General features: G+C 42.0%; 1 long non-coding RNA gene across 1 annotated transcript in view; it reads left to right on the top strand.

Annotated features, from left to right (window-relative positions):
* Positions 1-609: 609 nt before the first annotated feature.
* The window catches only part of LOC127490548 (uncharacterized), a 37870-nt gene continuing 21060 nt past the window's right edge, over positions 610-17419 (top strand). Inside the window, exon 1 of the long non-coding RNA XR_007918545.2 lies at positions 610-892. This is a non-coding gene — a long non-coding RNA (uncharacterized lncRNA). The remainder of the gene's footprint in view (positions 893-17419) is intronic.

The following is a 17419-nucleotide window of genomic DNA, read 5'->3' as shown; positions in this document are numbered from 1 at the left end:
AGCCCTATAATCTGTTTTAAAGATTCTCTGGGAGATTCTGACACCCACTAGCCTGAGAACTACTACTTTATTACAATAGTATCTTAACATTTCCTTGCCTCCTGTTTTGCCTTCTTCCCTCTTACTGCATCCTCTCTAAAAGAGCTTCCTAAATATAAATATTGCTTATCTGCATTCCCCACTGGAAATCTGTCTGTGGTCACCTCCTGCCCTGTAGATGAGACCAGGACTTAGAACAGCATGCAAGGCCAACCTCAATGAACACCTTTTCTCCCCTCCTGTTATTGCCCCACCTGCCCAAGGGCTGTGATCTAGACAGACCAGAGAGCCATGCTGAATGTGCCTGTTGAAGGGCATGCTATCACCCTGGCTGGGGAAGTCATGGAGAGGATAGGGGAGCATTCACAGAGGTAGAATGTCTTGTTGTGGTCTTGAAATAAAGGAGATGGAGGCCACTACTGGTAAGTCTTGGCAGGCACAGAAGTCATTGAGCCACTACAGTGCACATAGTACTATTATTCCAATAGGACTCAGTTCTAGAATTTAACACTTGGGTTCTAGAATCTAGCACTTGAGTTCTAGATGCTCTTTCAACAGTAGAATCTCATGTCAACAGATTCTCCACTTTGTGAAACAGGCGGACTTAGCACCAATGGCTCTATTCCATCTATGGCTTTCAGCCACAAACTTTATTAGTGATACCTACATGACTGTATTAAAGTAAAGTGTATTTTAGAAGATCTTTTAGGTGACTAGGAACCACTGCTTATGAAACTGATTTTATGATTATGTTTTAGGAAACTTAGTAAAGGATAATCATGGCTGTAAAACAGAAGATAAACATCTTTAATAATTTGTCAGCATGAGGAAGTGCTGGTTGGATGATCTTGGGGTAAGTAAGTAAACACTCTGTGCCCCAGTTTTATTCTTTGTTAAATAGCAATACTAATAGTACCTACATTAGAGAATCAGAGAATAGAAAATGAGATTTTGAATGAAGAGTATTTAACATAAATTGGAAATAGAGCTCCAAAATGTAATCATTATTATTACTGTATTAAGATTCTTGATATCCTAAGAGCCTGTCAATGACATCCAGTATGTATTTGGGACAGAGCATGTTCTGGAAATCGTGAGAACCTAAAAAGATTCAAACTGCTCATATCAATTAAGTCTTTGCACTTACCCACTCCTAGTCATTACAAATAGGAGATCCACTCAAAACCTCCTTGTTAAAGTGCCCAAGTCCTATCAAATTTGTTTCAAGAATTTGAGACAAGTTTTCCCAAGCTTTGATGACTTACCTAAGAATCCCATGTACTGAAATGGAGACAAGGGTGGGAATCCTACCTGGCAAGATCCAGCTCACGAAATGAAATTTCATATGTAGAGTTCTCTCAATTGCCTGGTTTCCTTTCTACCAATAACATTATCACTAAGAAGTTTTTGATGATGATTCCCACACCTTGTGGACTGGGTTGTCACTAGCAGGCAAGACTGGAGGTGCTTCCACAAGAAAAATATTCTCCCCACTTCTACGTTCTGTGTTCAAGTTTCTTCCTCTAATGTTTGACAGATTCCTAGTTTGATAAGGCATTTATAAGCCCAATTAAAATTGAAGAAAAATGTTCCTACACTGTTCCAACTGCATATCTTTGTAATAAAATCCTAGTAGCAAATAGTTGTGGTGGGAATTCTTAGTTTCTCCCAAGCATTCCGAGTTTATTCCATTCATTTTAGAATGTATGTTTCACTTTGGAGTCTCTGGTTATGTAACTGAGAGATCTGGGTAATGGAAAGTGAATTGAGGCCACTAATTCATAGAAATGAGGGTTTCAAGGAGGAAGCTTGTGATTGCTTTTAGAGTTATAGGAGCTATAAATGAAAGCAATGGCCTAGAGGCAAATATGCTCCCATCATCTCAGTAACTAGGGGTCTTCCATGATTAGCAAATATTTAGTGTGAATTACCATTTAACCCTAATTGGATCAAATAATACATTTGTCTACTCAGTAGGACTTGGATTGACACAAACAAAAATTTTATTTAGTTATGTCTAGAGGGGCCTGGATTTCAATTAAGGGATTTCTAACATGCTCATACACCTTCCTTATGTGTATGGTAACAACATGTATGGAATGGTCTGTTCTAGATACCATGTGAGGCACTTTGATGGAACCTATCTTTTCATCTTTACAATAAACCTACAAGGAGACACCTACCAACATTAGCACTTTATAAATGAGTAAAATGATATCTGAAGAGTTTTAATTTGCCCAGTATCCAGATTGGCTGCAGTAGTGAGACCTGGACAGCCTGATGCTTGCAGTTCAAGTTGAACCACAGACTTTGGGCTGCCATGTGGTCTCTGAAAGCCTGGGTTTCTGGGAAGTTCCTGGGATATCACAGTTTCTTTAGCTGAACACCTTTCTCTTTTTTAGTGGCTAAGAAAGTCAGAGGCAAAATTCCAGTCCTTCCTGGGCAATAGCATTAGTGCAGTGGAAAATGTCTCAGCTCATAGTAGTCAGCTGCAGGCCTGTGTCTCAGCACCCCCTCATTAACTGCCATGTGGATGTGGACCAGTGACCTCACCTCTTGGATGCCCCTATTTCCTGATTTATAAAACAGTAAAATAAAACCCATTTAGAGTTATCATAAGGATGAAATGAGATGAATCGGCATGTGTTGTCAGAAGACTGGTTGTGATGTATTTGAAGAAAATATATCAGCTTTATATAATAAGTTACTCCCTAGAATGCTTTTTCTGGTGTTGTACATGTTTGCACGCACACACAATGGGTTGCCATGCAAAATGCATTTGTTACTGTGAATTAAGGCCAACGTTTGTAAGCCACTGCACTCATCCCTCCTCCCTCCCAATCCTCACCTCTGAGACCTCTGGAGTTCCTTTCCACCATTTTTTAATCCATTCACAAAATAAGTGAGTGGCCTTTTCCTCAGATGGGCACTTCCTGACAGGGCCATTAGGAAATGCTATAGGCTGAATATCTCCCCAAAACTCCTATGTTTGAAATCCTAAGCCCTGGTGTGATAGTGTTAGGAGGTAGGGCTTCAGGGAGGTAATTAGGTCAGGCTGAAGCAGGGTGAATAGGCAGGCAACTAGGTGGTTCTGCTGAGCTGGAAGTCTGCAAGGCCTAGATGCTACTCTGTCCTCCTACCATCAGTCAAAATGTGCCTTTCCCAGGATGCACCTGCTTCATCCCTAACCTAAGGGGTGACACTGAAATATGGAGATTAAGCTCCAACTGGAACCTGCGGAGGTATCACAGAATTCCCAGGTGGCTTCATGTCTGTAGAGGCACTGTCCCCTACTCCTGCCTTATAAAAGAAGTCAACATCGGGGGTGACAGTCTCTCACACCAAGATTGGAGGTGCTGTACAGGTGCCATCTCTCTCCTCTCTCCCACACCTCCTTCCTTTAGGCAATCCTGTGGCTCACTGCTCATTCACATGGGTATACATGGTCATGCATGTATGTGTGTTCATTTTTTAATACATTTTGTCACTTTTTGCATCTTATGCATATCTGCACTTAGAATGCTTGTCTTTGTGCAAGGCAAGGACCTGAAGTAAAAAGTAAACCACCCTAACTCACATCAATGCAGACAGAGCCCTCATGAGTTAAATTATTGCCATTATAAAGGGAACCGCAGAGAAGTCTCGTGCCTCTCCACTCACCGTGAGGACGCAGTGAGAGCCAGCTCTCTCTCAACCAGAAAGCGGGTCCTCACCACACAACAAATCCATGACACAGCATCCCCCAGAACTATGAGAAATAAATGTCTGTGGTTTATAAGGTGCCTGCAGTCTATGCTCATTCATTACAGCAGCCCAAACTCCAGCAAGAACACATTGATCATAAGAAAAAGTCTCCTTTACTTTCAGGCCTTTCCTGATTTTAGAAAAAGAAATGAAGTTTTTTCCACTTCCAACTGTCCTAAGCTAAAGTGGCAAGAACTGAAATGGGGCCCTGTGGGCCTCTCTAGATGTAGAAAAAATCTCAGCTCAATGCTGTGACCAAGTGGCTTGCAAACAACTCAAAGTACCAAAAAATATATATTTAATGAGCATGCCTGCTTCCTTCTTTGCTGTCTTGAGTTTGTAATCCTACTTCAATCCCCTCTTGCTCCTTTACCTCCTCAAACCTTTCCATCCCTCCTTTTAAAACTCAAACAATTTGGGCCCAGCACTGTGGCTCACTTGGCTAATCCTCTGCCTGTGGCACTGACATCCCATATGGGTACAGGGTTCTAGTCCCGGCTGTCCCTCTTCCAGGCCAGCTCTCTGCTGTGGCCCGGGCAGGCCATAGAGGATGGCCCAAGTGCTTGGGCCCTGCACCCGCATGGGAGACCAGGAGGAAGCACCTGGCTCCTGGCTTCAGATCGGCGCAGCACACCGGCTGTAGCAGCCATTTGGGGGGTAAACCAACAGAAGGAAGACCTTTGTCTCTCTCTCTCTCTCTCTCTCTCTCTCTCTCTCTCTGTAACTCTACCTGTCAAATAAATAAATAAAATCTTTAAAAAAAAAGATTTCTTAAAAAAAAAACTCAAACAATTTAATGGGATACCAAAATGCTAATTTGTAGTTCTTTAGCACATATTTTAAATCAACATATTTAGTCAATTTAAATTAACACAACTCTTCAGTAATTAAATGATTATCAAGAGTAGTTTCATAGCAATTGCTTCTATGTCAAGTCTACCATTAATCCATCATCAGAGATATTAAATCGGCAATGAATTCCCAAATTTAAACTTCTCTATAGTGCTATACGGGGCTGCCCTTTGCTTTGCCAGTCATGCAGGCAGATACTAAAACCTCACACAGAAGGTAGCATCATGGAGGCAAATGGCTCTATTAACAATCTAAAACATTGACACAGTCGCTCTGAGCCAACAGCACTGTTATGTGCACAAAGCAAGATGAATGGGATAACATATGAGGCCAAGCAGAAGCCCTTTCAGTACAGGGTGATAAAGACACTTGATTCACAGCACATGCAAGAGACAATTGTCATTCTGTGATGTAGTAACTTTTCTTCGCTGCAGACTACAAGGGAATGTTTCAATCATGAGAGCTGGGGTGTTTCACTTTTACTATAATAATTATTATTGACAGTTTCATTTGGGGTGAGAAATGGTCTTCCTGAAAAACACTGGGGGATTGCAGCAGAAGCCAGGGTAGGGGAGCAGATGTGCATTATAAAGCAATATGTGGCATAATGAGAAAAGCATTCTTCCCTATCCTATTAATTGTTGGCACTACCTAATAATCAAGAATTGCTGACCCCCTCCCACCCTCAGCCAGCAGTTGTGTGTCAAAATGCACCACAGCTCAAACACAAGCTCAAACCTATATAATGTCGAAAGCCAGCATTCCACTAACATTACTCTGAATTCTATCTTTTCTCTCTGCGTTGCTTCTAACACAACTTGTCAATATTATATAACTTCCAGCAGGTGACCGAGTAAATGACACAATGCAACTGATGAACTATTATGTAGAAATGTTAACTGATAATTATGAAGATAATTTTGAAATATGAAAAGTGCTTTAGACATGAAGTTAATGATAAAAACAGAATGCAAAACTGTCAGAATACTGAGAGTAAAGATATATTAAAAACATAGCTGGATGTAGGGATAGAAGGAAAAGGCAAGCTGTTGTACTGACAGGAAAGATGGCAAGCAATTTCTTTTTTCTTTCGAAAACATCCTTTAATATTCCTATGATACTCTCATAATAAGTGTTATTTTTAAAATCAAGCCCACCTCTTATGAAAAAGTTATCTCTTACCATAAAAGCCATAGAGTAAAACCTGCATGCAATAAATGTTGAAATGTTTTTTTTTTTTCAGCTTCAGAAATAGTGTTGGAATCTGCCAAGGAATCGGCTCTCATTATTCAATGTCAGGCACATTTACACTCATACGTATTAGTAATTCCTTTGGTTGACTTTTCCTTGCCGTTGTCATGGTAACCATCTCCACTGCCATTAGTGCTCTAGGGCCCAGGCTCCTTCCCACATTTTTAGGCCGTTTCTCTTCTAACAAAGCAATTAATACTTGTGGTGTATCCATATTAGAGGCCCTGGTGAACTGTCCTGTCTCTTCAAATTGCCAAGCTTTTGGCTTCCTTCCCTTCTGCCTTGAAAGTTCTCCCATCTCTCTGCAGTGGTTCCTTACACTGAACACCATGGTCTCTGTACTGTTACTGATTATGTCCTACCTGGATTACTTAAAGCTTCTTTTATACCCATACTCTATGTTTACCTATTAAATGCCCCTCTCTCCACCATCCACGAAAGAGCACATTTTCATTAGTGATCATTTCGCGGGTTTTTGGAACTAAAAATATATGTATTTGAGAGGCAGTGACAGAGAAAGAGAGAAAATCCAGTCTCCTAGTTCATTCCCCAAATGCCTGCAGCTACTGAGACCAGGATTGAAACCCAGAGCCAGGAATTCAAAACAGGTCTCCCACATGGATGGCAGGAACTCAGTTACTTGAGCATAACTGCTGCCTCCCAGGCTCTGCATTAATGGGAAGCTGGAATTAGGAACCAGAGGTGAGATCAAACTCAGGTACTTGTGGAACATGAGCATCTTAACATTCTATTGAAATGAAAACTACTTACCAAGAAATGCACCTAAGTATACAGATAAACGTGGCTTTTTTCTCCTTGTCCAATTTCATTTTTGGGTCTGATTTATTTCACTTAGTATAGTGACCTCCAGTTGCATCCATTTTGTTGTAAATGTCAGGATTTTGTTCCTTTTTATGATTAATATTCCATTATGTATAAATACCAAACTTTCTTTATCTAATTGTGAGAAGCCAGATGGGTTAATAGGTAGTCAGGAGATCCCAGTGGAATTTGGGGTGTAAAATATTTGCTCCCTTCCCCAAGAACAAACAGACTGCCCTCCTTCCTTTGGAATCTCCAAATTTACCATGAGAATAGCAAGAGGGTTCTTCCTGAGCTCACAGTTTATTGTGAAAACAAGCTACTTATTCCACCCTTAGAGGCCAGCAAGGATGGAGAATTGTAAATCAGGCCTTTTGATGTGTTTTGTCCCTGCCTGGTAACTGAATGCCAATCTGATTGTCAATTTTTTTTCCTTCCAAATTGAACTTAAAAACCTGAATGCTGAGTTTTTGGGTTTTTTCCTCTTTTGGAAGCCCCCCTTCATGCCACTCCTGCTGGAGATCCTTGATTCTAATAAATGCCTTTAAATCTCTTTGCCGTCTGCTTGGAAATTCTTCTTCCATGTGAGAAAAAGAACTTAGTTAATGATAATTTCTCTGCCACCGTTTTCCTGTAACACAATCATCAGCTGATGGATATTCAGGTTGCATTCATATCTTAGCTATTGTGAGTTGATGTGCTGTGAACATGGGAACAGGTAGCTCTTTCATATGATTTCACTTCCTTTGGATATAGTCCCAGGATAGCTGGGACATATGGTAGATCTATTTTTATTTTTCTGAGGAATCTCCATACTGTTTTCCCTGATGCCTATACCAATTTTACATTCCAACCGGCAGTGTACTAGGATGCCTTTGTCTCCACATCCAGCATTAGGGTTTTTGTTTTGTTTTGTTTTGTTTTGTTTTGACAGGCAGAGTTAGACAGTGAGAGAGAGAGAGACAGAGAGAAAGATTTTCCTTTCCATTTGGTTCACCCCCCAAAATGGCCACTATGGCCAGCGCATTGCGGCCAGCACACTGCGCGGATCCAAAGCCAGGAGCCAGGTGCTTCCCCCTGGTCTCCCATTCAGGTGCAGGGCCCAAGCACTTGGGCCATCCTCTACTGCCTTTCTGGGCCACAGCAGAGAGCTGGACTGGAAGAGGAGCAACTGGGACAGAATCCAGTGCCCCAACCAGGACTAGAACCCTGGGGTGCCGGTGCCGTAGGTGGAGGATTAGCCAAGTGAGCCATGGCACCGGCCAATGTTTTGTTTTGTTTTGATCACAGCCATTCTAATGGGGGTGGGGTGATACCTCAATTTGGTTTACATTGGCTTTCCCTGATGGCTAGTGATCCTGAGCATCTTTTCCTGCATCTGTTGGCTAATTGTATCTCATCCTTTAAAAAAATGCCTGTTCATATCCTTTGCCCATTTCTTTTTAAATTCTTTATTAACTTTATGATGTGAGATAAACATTTTTCCATGCAAGTTGGTGACACACCCCTGCTGACAGAAGCAGTTAGACTAGATCAAAGGAAATCTCCAATCAGCAAATGGCAAGAGAACACCAAAAGATTCACTGTTAGGCTTACATAAAGAAAATGCTAGTTTGGAAAGCAGGGGGTTTGTTATCATTAACATCAAGAGTCAAGCCATGAGGCAAAACTCATCATGATGATCATGGTGAGGGGGTCCCCTATAAGGATGTGCAGGCTAAACCTCAAATGAATAATCCCTAATTTTCCTCCTTAGCTCTCTCATCACCTCCATGAACCAATCCATGTCATTTACTTCTCCATCTATTGAATCAATGTTATTGGCAAGCTTATCAGGCATATCTTCTCCAAAGTCCTGGACAGGTGGAACCCAGCCCTCTCTAATATTGCCTCCAGGCTGCTGCTTCATCACCTTCTAAATGACAGGCTTCCTCCTCATTCTTCACTGGAGCCTGTTCTCCAAATTGTTTTACTTGGGAACATTTTAGATGCTGAGGATTTTTTCATCTTTTCTCTGTCTTGAAATCCGCTGTGCCAATGGACCTGAAGATCTTCCAAGGATCAGTGTCAGCTTTCACCACTTTGCTCCTTCCCTGGGTAACAGGCTCATCCTCTTTCAGGGCAACAGTGAAAAGCCCCACCACCACAAATGACTGCCAGTCTGCAATTAGTGCCCATTGCTTAACTGGATTGTTTGTTTTGTTGTTAAGTTTCTTCATCTCCATCCATATATATTCTGGATATTAATCCCTTATCAGATGCAGTTTGCCTATATTTTCTCCCATTCTTTTCACTTTGTTGATTGTTTCCTTTGCTGGACAGAAGCTTCTTAGCTAGATGTAATCCAATTTGTTTATTTTTGCCTTTATTGCCTTGATTCTGGGGTCTTATCCAAGAAGTTTTTGCCTGTCCCAATGTCTTGCAGTTTCTCCTCCATTTTCACCTAGTAATTTGATGGTACCAGGTCTTAGATGTAGATCCTTGATCCATTGTGAGTAGATGTTTGTATAGGTTGTAAGGTAGGGGTCTTTTTTCATACTTCTTTATGCAGAGATCCAATTTTCCCAACACCATTTGTTGAAGAGACTGTCATTTATATAAGTAGTTACTTTAGCCAGTTTGTCAAAGACTACTTGGTTGTAAAATCATGAATAAACTTCCAGGGTCTCTAGTATGTTACAATGATCAACATGTTTATTCTTGTGCCAGAACCAGGCTGTTTTAACTGCCTGTTAATATGCCTTGAAATCAGGTATCATGATACATGAAGCTTTATTTTTTGTGTGTGTGTGACTGATTGCTTTTACCTATTCAGGGTCTCTTGATTCCATATGAAATTTAGGGTAATTTCTTCCAGAATTGAGAATGTCTTTAGTATTTTCATTGGGATCAAATTGAATCTTTAAGTTGCTTTCAGTAGTATGGACATTTTGATTGTATTAATTCTTCCAATCCATGAACATAGATTTTTCCATTTTTTGTGTCTTCTTCTATTTCATTCCATAATATTTTGTAATTTTCATTAGAGGTCTTGTACATCCCAAGGTATTTAAATTTTTAGTAGCCATTGTGAATGGGATTGATCTTACAAGTCCCTTCTCATTATGGCATTATTTGTGTACACAAAGGCTAGTAATTTTTGTGTATTGATTTTATATACTGCAATTTTTCCAAACTCTTACAAGTTGCAATAAACTCTAAGTGGAGTCTTTGTGGTTCATATATGCGGTGACTCTTCCTTGTTACCATCACCGCCGGAGAATTAGGCAGGCTGCCCACAGCTTTCCTTGACCGAGGAGGGGAAGTGCGCCACCCACCACTCAGCCTTCCCCAAACCCAGGGGAAAATCAGGCACGGTGTGGAGCCCAGTCAAAGCAGGGTCTCACTTTATCGTAAAAGGGAGGTGTATATATAGCTGAGGTACAGAGCGGATGGTACAGAGTAGATGTGGGCAAGGCAGGGGGGTGATGTGATGCAAAAGGGTCTTAGCCATTCCTATTATATCACCTTAATGATCATTAGGCAAAAGCGCCCTGGGACTGGGGTGTTTGCTACCAGGGATTTGAAACTTAAAGACAGGTTTTCAAATTCCAGGCAGGCTCAGGAAGTTTCCTCTAGGCCTCTCCAGATTCAGCCATATATATATATATATATATATATATATATATATATATATATACACACACACACATATACATATACATATATGTTCATTTATATATGGTGAGAGTGGATGTCCTTGTCTGGTTCTGGATCTTAGTGGAAATGCTTGCAGCTTTTCCCCATTCAATATGATGCTGATTATGGGCTTGTCATTGCCTTGATGTGTTGAGGAATGTTCCTTGTACACACAATTTGCTTAAGGGTTTTTTTTTTTTTTATCATGAAAGGATATTGTATTTTATCAAATGATTTCCCTGTATCTACTGAGATAATAATATGGTCATATGGTTTTTATTCTTCAATTTGTTAATGTGCTGAATCATATTTAGTGATTTGCATGTGTTGAACCATCTCTGCATACCAGGGATAAATCCCATTTGGTCCAAGTGAATGATCTTTCTGATGTCTTGTTGGGTTCAATTAGCTAGTATTTTGTTGAAGTTTTTACATCTATGTTCATCATGGATATTGGTCCATAGTTGTCTTTCAGGTTGTGTCATTTTCTAGTTTTGAAATTAAGGGGCTGCTCAGGGCTGGCACTGTGGCAGAGGTTAATCCTCCTCCTGCAGTGCCAGCATCCCATATGGGTGCTGGTTCTAGTCCTGGCTGCTGCTCTTCTGAACCAGCTCTCTACTATGGCCTGGGAAAGCAGTAGAAGATGGCCCAAGCACTTGGGCCCCTGCACCCATGTGGGAGACTCAGAAGCAGCTCTTGGCTCCTAGCTTTGGACAGACTCAGCTCCAGCCATTGTAGCCATTTGGGGAGTGAACCAGGGGGTAGAAGACCTTTATCTCTGTCTCGCCCACTCACTGTAACTCTACCTCTCAAATAAATAAAATCTTTAAAAAAAAAAGAAATTAAGGGGCTACTGGCCTCTTAAGGAGTTTTGGAGGATTCCCTCCTTTTAAATTGTTTTGAATAGTTTGTGAACTATTGGGATTAGTACTTCCATAAAAGTTTGGTAGGATGAGCAGTGAAGCTTTCAGGTCCTAGGCTTTCTTAGTTGAGAGGGTCTTTATTACTGACTCAATCTCCATCATGGTTATTGGCCCATTTATGTTTTTTATGCCTTCATGTCTCAATTTTGATAGACTGTATGTGTCCAGAAAACTATCCATTTCTTCTAGATTTTCCAATTGGTTGTCATATAGCTGTTTGTAGTAATTCTTGACGATTCTTCTTATTTCTGTGCTACCCATTGTTGTATCTGCTTTTTCATCTCTTAGTTTATTAATTTGGGATGTCTAAATTTTTTTTAGATTTTATTTATTTGAGAGGTAGAGTTACAGACAGTGAGAGGGAGAGACAGGAAAGTCTTCCATCCGTTGGTTCACTCCCCAAAAGGCTGCAACAGCTGGAGATGCACCAATCCAAAGTCAGGAATCAGGTGCTTATTCCTAGTCTGCCATGTGGATGCAGGGGCCCAAGGACTTGGGCCACCTTCTACTGCTTTCCCAGGCCTTCACAGAGAGCTGGATTGGAAAAGGAGCATCCAGGACTAAACCAGCACCCATATAGGATGCCGGCACCACAGATGGAGGATTAACCTACTGTGCCATGGCACTGGCCCCAGGCTGTGTCAATATTTTTGGTTAGTTGGGCCAATAGTGTATCAATTTTGCTTTTTTTTTTCCAAAAAACCAGCTCTTCATTTCACTGATCTTTTGTATTTCTTTTTTGTTTGGTTGTGTTCCAGTTTTATTTCTTCTCTATTTTTTATTTTTTCCTCCTACTAATTTTGGACTTGGTTTATTCTCGTTTTTCTAGCTACTTGAGATAAATTGTTAGATCATTTGTTTGATGCCCTTCCAATTTCTTAGTGTAGGCACTAATTGCCATGAATCTTCCTCTTAACATTGCTTTTGTTAACTCCTATACATTGTATTAAGTAGTTGTATTATATATGTTGTCATCTTCATTTGTATCTAGGAATTCTTTTTATTTTCCTTTTTGATTCTATCTATGACCTACTGTTCATTCATGAGCATGTTGTTCAGTTTCCACATGTTTGCATATGTTCTAGAGTTTCTTAAGTTCCAATTTTGTTCCATTGTGATCAGATAAGTTACACAGTATCATTTCAATTTTTTTAATTGGCTGAGATTTGCTTTGTGGCCTAGCATATGGTCTATCCTAGAGAAAGTTCTTTGCGCTGATGAAAATAATGTGTATTCTGTAGCTGTGGGATGAAAAGTTCCATAGATATCAATTAGGTCCATTTGGTCAATAATGTAAGATTAGCTCTGTTGTTCTTCCATTGATTTTTTTTTTTTTTTTTGTCTTTTCATCTGTTCATTGATGAAAGTGGAGTGTTGAAGTTGCCCATTATTTTTGTGCTGGAGCCTACCTCTCCCTTTAAATCCATTAACATTTGTTTTAAATAGACAGTCATCCTGGCACTGGGTGCATATACATTTACTATAGTCACATCTTCCTGTTGAATTGATCCCTTAGTCATTACATAATGCCCTCCTTTTTCTCTTTCAAGAGTTTTTGTGTTAAAGTCTATTCTGTTTGATATTAGGATGACTACTCCTGCTCATTTTTCTCATTTTTGCTTCCTGTTAGCATGGAATATCTTTTTCTACCCTTTCACCTTCAATCTGTGTACATCTTTGTTGTGTTTCTTATAGGCAGCAAATAGATGGATCTTGTTTTTCAATTCATTCAACCAGCCTGTATCTTTTCATTGGAGAATTTAGGTCATTGACATCCAAGCTTATTGTTGACAAGTAATGACTTGTTCCCTCCATTTTTCCATAAGTATTCCTGTTGTGTGTTTTGGATTTCCTTTGTACTTTTAGTAGGAGGTTTTCTGCCTTCAAATTCTTTCATGATGCTATCTTTCTCTCTTTCTGTGAATAACACATCCTTAGTATCATTTATAAGGAACAAGCGGCTAAAAATTTAATTTGTGTTTGTATTGGAAGGTCTTTATTTCACCTCTGTTTATGAATGTGAACTTTGCAGGGTATTCTGGGTTAATAGCTTTTTATTTTGTCTTTAAACTTGGACTATATCGCTCCATTCCCTCCTATTCTATAGGGTTTCTGATGAGAAATTAGCTGTCAATTGAACTGGAGATCCTTTGAAGATAATCTGGCATTTCTCTCTTGCACATCTTAGGATCTTTTCTTTAGGTTTTACTTTTGAAAGCTTGACCATAATGTGTTGTGGTGAAGATCTTTTCTGATCAGATCTATTTAAGGAGCTATGTGGGCCTCCTGTACTTGGACGTCCTTATCATTCTCCAAATTAGGGAAGTTTTCTGCTACAATTTCACAGAATAGGTCTTCTATTCCATTGTCTCTTTCCACATTTTCAGGAACTTCTAATACATGTGTGTTTTTTCATTTGATAGTATCCCATAAATCTGAACACTATTTTCAGTTTTTCTAATTTTTTCTTATTTTTTTGTCTAAGACATTCCCAAAGGTTTGTCTTCTAATTGGGATATTTCTTATTCTGCCTCACTGAGTCTGTTGTTAAGACTTTCCACTGTATTTTTTATTTGACATTGAATTCTTTTTAAGATTTTGTTTATTTCCTTGAATGAGTCGGGGAGGGGGGGTTGCTTTCATCTGCTGATTCACTCTCCAAGTGGCCACAAACAGACAGAGCTGAGCTGATCTGAAGCCAGGAGCTTCTTCCGGGTCTCTCACACAGGTGCAGGGGCCCAAAGACTTAGGCCATCTTCCACCATTTTCCCAGGCCATAGCAGAGAGCTGGATCAGAAGTTGAGCAGCCGGGACTAGAACCAGTTCCCATATGGGATGCTGGTACTGCAGGCAGTGGCTTTACCCACTATGCCACAATGCTGGCCCCAACATATTGAATTCTTTATTTGTGATATTTCAGTTTGATTTCTCTTCAATATCTCTACCTCCTGGCAGGATTTCTCACCCATGTCATGTATGGATTTGTTTAACTTATGTATTCACATTCCTGTGTTTTTGAGTAATCATGATAATTCTTTTTAATTCCTTTTCAGGAATTTCATCAATCTCTTCTTCACATTCTAATACTAAAATGCTGTTGTGTTCCTTTGAGGGATTCATATATTGTTTTTCTTGTTCATGTTTCGTATATTTCTATATTTATTTTTAAGCATTTGGAAACACTTGTTGGTTTTCCTGAGGACTTTTGTCCTTAAAATATGCCTCTATGACTTAATGGAATGTCTTCTCCTTGGGGGGATATCTCGAAGTGTGTGCTGGGTGTGACCAGGGAGCTCCAGCCAATGCTCAAGGGTGGGGAAAGACTCCAGAGTGACATCCAAGTTAGGCATGGTAGATCTCTATTGTCAGCAGCAGGGGAGGGTATGATCACATTGGCTGGTATAATCACTGCCCCAGCCTGTCTCTCCCAAAGAGGTGAACCAGTTGCCCAGAGTGAGCCCACAGTGCTTATGTACCCCACCCACACAGGCACATGAAGCACACAAAGGATCTATGTGCTCCTCAGAGTAAGCACAGAACCCTCTGTCGTGACCCACTCCAGCACCCAGGGAACTCTAAGTCTCCAAAGCCAGACACAGTGATGCCCCAAAGACCCAGCCATGTTCCACTCTCTATAGCAGTCACAGGGAGCAGCCCCGTGAGCTTCCCCCTGTCCACAGAGAGCCACAGCATTCCCATAGCCAGCTGCCTGCCCAATCGAAGTGGTCAGTGCTCTGCCTTAGCAAGTTGAGCTTAGGCACCTTGATAAGATGTGGGGAAGAGGAACACTTCACAGGCCTAAGCAGCTGCCCCACCCAACCCCTCCACTAACCTTCCAGGCCAGATTCAAAGTCAGTGGGGACCACAGATTAATCTCTGATAAAATCCTCTAGTCACACAAGGGCCACAACAGCCTCTACCCACCCTAGTAAGATGGCGCTACGGGGCCAGTATGGTGGCGCGACAAGTTAAACCACTGCCTGCAGCACCAGCATCCCATGCAGGCACCAGTACAAGTCCCAACTGCTCCACTTTCAATCCAGCTCCCTGTTAATGCACCTGGGAGGGCAGTGGGGGATGGTCCAAGTGCTTAGGCCCCTGCACCCTTGTGGGAGACCTGGAAGAAACTCCTGGCTCCTGGTTTTGGCCTGGCCCAGCTCCAACCATTACAGCCATTTTGGGAGTGATCCAGCACTTCTCTCTCTCTCTCTCTCATTTTAACTCCGCCAAGAGAAGAGAAGAGAAGAGAAGAGAAGAGAAGAGAAGAGAGAAGAGAGAAGAGAGAAGAGAGAAGAGAGAAGAGAGAAGAGAGAAGAGAGAAGAGAGAAGAGAGAAGAGAGAAGAGAGAAGAGAGGGGAGAGGGGAGAGGGGAGGAGAGGGGAGGGAAGGGAAGGGGAGGGGAGGGGACAGGGGAGAGAGGAGAGAGGAGGACAGGGGAGGGGAGGGGAGAGGAGAGGAGAGGAGAGGAGAGGAGAGGAGAGGAGAGGAGAGGAGAGGAGAGGAGAGGAGAGGAGAGGAGAGGAGAGAAGATGGCCCTTCCTCCCTGCTGGTTGCTGGGTGCCTTTGTCAGGGGAGGGAGGAATGAAATTTGCTCTCCCTTCACAGGATTAGGTGGGCACCCTGCCCCCTCTAGTACTTCAGGCCTGACTCAAAGTCAGTGGGGAGCACAAGGTTCTCACTCGGGCAATATCACCGGTGGCATGGGCTGCCACTGGTTCCTCGCACCTCACTTCAGTAAGACGGTGTTCCTTGCAGTCACCAGCTGCAGAAGTTGCCAGTGGTTTCCCACTCAGTGCTGCATGACTGTACCATCCCAGCTGCTCCACAGCATCTCTCTTATTTCTATAGAATTTCCACTGCAAACGACTCTCCAACTGTCCCCTGGGAAAGCAGTTTCTCCCCTTTTCTTCTGTTATCTTCCTACATCAAAATCAGCATGTCTTTGCCCTATTCAGCCATCTTGCCATCCAGTTCTCTGTTCTTGAGTAACCTTACCATCATTCTTTCAAATTCCTTTTCAAGCATTTCATCAGTCTCCTCTTCTTCATAGTCCAATATTAATGTAATATTGTGTTCCTTTTGGGGAGTCATATTGCCTTGTTCGTTCCTGTTTCTTGTATTTCTACGTTGACTTCTGTACATTCGAGGGAACACTCTTTTCTATCTCCTCTGGAGGATGGGCTTTGTTTTTTGTTTTGTTTTGCTTTGTTTTTTGATTGAAGGCTTTGTTCTTCAAAATGTGTTTCTGTGGCTCTGTGAAATGCCTAATCCTTACTCTTTAGTTCCCAGGGTATGGGTATGGGTTTGGTGGGGCCAGGGAGCTCTGGCCACCATTTGTGGTCAGGGAAAGAGTCCAGAGTGATGCCTAAATGGGCATGCTAGAGTACCTCTGGCCACAGTCAGTGGGGGCAAGGGATATTGGAGCCAGATACAGTATTCACAGTCTAAGCCCTTCTCTGTTCCAGGGGGAAGCAGCTGATTCACTACCTAAAGTGACTCACCCAGGCACTCACACCATCCAGAGCACCACCCTACCACACAGCATATCCCCAACCCCTCTGCAATATCCAGTCCCAGCCTACAGAAAGCTCCAAGTCTCTAATGCTACACTGGGTGGAAGCACAGGAACCCAGTCACAACCCAGCCACAACCTGGAACCCTCTGAGGACCACAGCCTATGCCCAGAACTCACAGCTGTTGCATGAAAGAGGTCTACTCTCTTCCCTGTAAGCTACCTCAACCCAGCACCCTCTGTCAGCAGGACTGCGCAGCATTCCCCAAGATCAAACACAGTTTGTGACCTACCTATGCAAATTGAGACTGGTGCTTCAGTGGGTGGAGGAGAGGGAGGCAATGTTGCCTCCCTTCATGGAGCAAAGCAGTTGCCCAGACCTCCACCAGCTCCCCAGGCTATGTGGGGCAGTGGGCACTGTGGAATTCTCCCTCAGTCAAAGCCACCAGTGGCAGTGGCCATGGCAGCCACCACCCAGCCCACCCTGGTAAGATGAAGCTTTCCAGCAGAGTGCGTGAGTTCAATTCCTGGCTCCAGCTCCTGTTACTGGAAACTCTGGGAGATATAGGTGATGATGGCTCAAATAGTTGAGTTCCCA

Source organism: Oryctolagus cuniculus, chromosome 1, assembly GCF_964237555.1.
Source record: "Oryctolagus cuniculus chromosome 1, mOryCun1.1, whole genome shotgun sequence".
In the NCBI taxonomy this organism is placed as follows: Eukaryota; Metazoa; Chordata; class Mammalia; order Lagomorpha; family Leporidae; genus Oryctolagus; species Oryctolagus cuniculus.
The sequence above is the reverse complement of the archived record's forward strand: the minus strand, read 5'-3'. Positions and strand labels throughout refer to the sequence as shown.